The sequence below is a fragment of the Myotis lucifugus genome, unplaced genomic scaffold (assembly GCF_000147115.1).
Source record: "Myotis lucifugus unplaced genomic scaffold, Myoluc2.0 scaffold_13, whole genome shotgun sequence".
In the NCBI taxonomy this organism is placed as follows: Eukaryota; Metazoa; Chordata; class Mammalia; order Chiroptera; family Vespertilionidae; genus Myotis; species Myotis lucifugus.
In genome coordinates, this window is record NW_005871061.1 from 12,195,832 (window position 1) to 12,198,949 (window position 3,118).

The 3,118-nt window shown below is 37.9% G+C and overlaps 1 pseudogene; it reads left to right on the forward strand.

Moving 5' to 3' along the window:
• The first annotated feature begins 392 nt into the window (after window positions 1-392).
• LOC102438067 lies at window positions 393-1,217 on the forward strand (annotated as a pseudogene).
• Window positions 1,218-3,118: the final 1,901 nt, after the last annotated feature.

The following is a 3,118-nucleotide window of genomic DNA, read 5'->3' on the forward strand; positions in this document are numbered from 1 at the left end:
CTTTAACCATTTTGAGTTTATTTTTGTGTATGGTGTAAGTTGGTGGTCTAGTTTCATTTTTTTTTGTATGTATCTGACCAATTTTCCTAACACCACTTATTGAAGAGCCTGTCTTGACTCCATTGTGTGTTCTTGCTTCGTCAATTATTAATTGACCATAATGGCTTGGGTCAATGTCTGAGTTCTCTGTTCTGTTCCATTGAGCTGTATGTCTGTTCTTGTGCCAGTACCAGGCTGTTTTAAGAACCATGGCTTTGGTACGAGCGCAAGAGGGCGTGGGGTCAGGGTGTCAGACACCATTGCGTGAGACACCATTGCGTCGGAGACCGAGGCACGGCGGGTGACTACTTTTTTTTCTTAAACTTCATTTCGTTTTTACTAGCAAGAAAAGAGTCCTCTTTCCGTGCCTAGCACAGCCATGACTCACGGTCCCAAGAAGCATCTGAAGCGTGTAGCAGCTCCAAAGCATTGGATGCTGGATAAACTGACCGGGGTATTTGCTCCTCGTCCATCTACCGGTCCCCACAAGCTGAGAGAATGTCTCCCTCTCATCATTTTCCTAAGAAACAGACTTAAGTATGCCCTAACAGGAGATGAAGTAAAGAAGATCTGCATGCAGCGGTTCATTAAGATCGATGGCAAGGTCTGAACCGATGTAACCTACCCTGCTGGTTTTATGGATGTCATCAGCATTGATAAGACAGGAGAGAATTTCCGTCTGGTCTATGACACCAAGGGTCGCTTTGCTGTTCATCGTATAACACCTGAGAAGCCAAGTACAAGCTGTCCAAAGTGAGGAAGATCTTTGTGGGCACAAAGGGAATCTCTCATCTGGTGACCCATGATGCTTGTACCATCCGCTACCCTGATCCCCTCACTAAGGTGAACGACACCACCCAGATTGATTTGGAATCTGGCAAAATTACCGATTTCATCAAGTTTGACACCGGTAACCTGTGTATGATCACCGGAGGTGCCAACCTGGGAAGAATTGGTGTGATCACCAACAGAGAGAAACACCCTGATTCTTTTGACATAGTTCATGCCAAAGATGCCACTGGCAATAGCTTTGCCACCCAGGTCTCCAACATTTTTGTTATCGACAAAGGCAACAAACCATGGATTTCCCTTCCCCGTGGAAAGGGTATTCGCCTCACCATTGCTGAAGAGAGAGACAAGAGACTGGCGGCCAAACAGTGAAATGAGCTGACGTGACATGATTAGAAGAGTCTTTGTACTTAAAGATAATGCAGTATGGGGTGGGGGTGAAGATGGGGGAAATGGACATGCCCACTAAGATGCTAATAATTCATAACCTAAATTTCATTCCCTTTTCCTGTGGGACTTAACAGCTAAATGAGTATGACAGTCCTTTACCCTAAAGTCATTCTCACTTCAACCTCTTCCTTTTTTTATATACCTGAGTTAGTTCATTTTACTTTTCAGTTTGTAACCAGCTATCTGCTCCTGAAAAGCTCTTATTTCATTTATTTGTTTATTCCCTTTTAGTCACATTTCTTACTTCCTATCTCATAGCTGCATGGACAATTACTCTAATGTATTTTCAGCATATATTTGAATTTGTAGGTTTCTAGCAAAATTTGTAGGTTTCTAGTTTTGTTTTGACTGTTTATGTAATTGCAATTGAAATGCAAATACAGACTTTAGTTAGTGGTAATGTATTAATATTGGTTTATTAAATATAACAAATACACCATACCACTGGTGAAACTGATGCCAGGTACATGACAGCTCTGTACTATCTTAGTTTTTCTGTAAATGTAAAATTACTTTAAAATTACTTTAAAAAATAAAGCCTATTAAAAAAAAAAGAACCTTAGCTTTGTAACATAGCTTGATATCTGGTATTGTGACCTCTCCAACTTTGCTCTTCTTTTTCAGGATTGCTGCGGTTATTCAGCGTCTTATTTATTCCATATAAATTTTTGGAGAGTATATTCTAGCTCTGTGAAATATGCTGTGGCATTTCAATGGGGATTGCATTTAATCTATAAGTTGCTTTGGTTAGTATAGACATTTTAATGATGTTGATTCTACCAATCCATGAACACAGTACATTCTTCCACTTTTTTATATCTTCCTCTATCTCTTTTTTCAACATCCTGTAGTTTTCCGAGTACACGTCTTTCGCTTCCTTAGTTAAGTTTATTTCTAGGTATCTTTTTGTTGTTGTTCAATGGTAGTAGGGATTGTTTTGTTAGTTTCTCTTTCTGTGAATTCATTATTCATGTGTAAAGATGCAATAGATTTCTTGGTGTTAATTTTTTATCATGCTACATTGCCAAATTCATTTATTAAATCTAGTTCTTTTTTTATGAAATCTTTAGGGTTTTCTATTTACAATATCATGTCATCTGTGAATATTGACAGTTTTACTTCTTCTTTTCCAATTTGGATGCCTTTTATTTCTTCTTCTTTTCTGATCACTATGGCTAGCACTTCTAGTACTATGTCAAACAGGAGTGTTTAAAGTGGGCATCCCTGTCTTGCTCCTGTTCTTAGGGAAAATGGTTTTAATATTTTCCCTTTGAGTACTATGTTGGCTCTAGGTTTGTCATATAAGACTTTTATTATGTTGAGGTATGATCCGTCTATTCCCACTTTGCTGAGATTTTTTTTTTTTTAATCAAAAAAGGGTGCTGGATTTTGTCAAGTGCTTTTTCTGCATCAATTAATACTATCATGTGATTTTTGTCTCTCAATTTGTTTATGTGATGTATCACATTTATTGATTTGTGAATACTGTACCATCCTTGCATCCTCAGAATAAATCCCACTTGGTAGTGGTGTATGATCTTTTTTAATGTATTGCTGGATGTGATTTGCTAATATATCATTGAGGATTTTAGCTTCTATATTCATCAGGGATATTGGCTTGTAATTCCCTTTCTTTGTAGTGTTTTTATCTGGTTTTGAGATTAGGGTAATGTTAGCCTCATAAGAAGTGCTTAGAAGGGTTCCTTCCTCTTGAATTATTTGAAATAGTCTGAGGAAGGTAGGTTTTAGTTCCTCTTTGAATGTTTGGTAAAACTCCCCTGTGAAGCCTTCTGGACCAGGGCTTTTGTTTGCTGGAAGTTTGTTTGTTTATTTGTTTGTT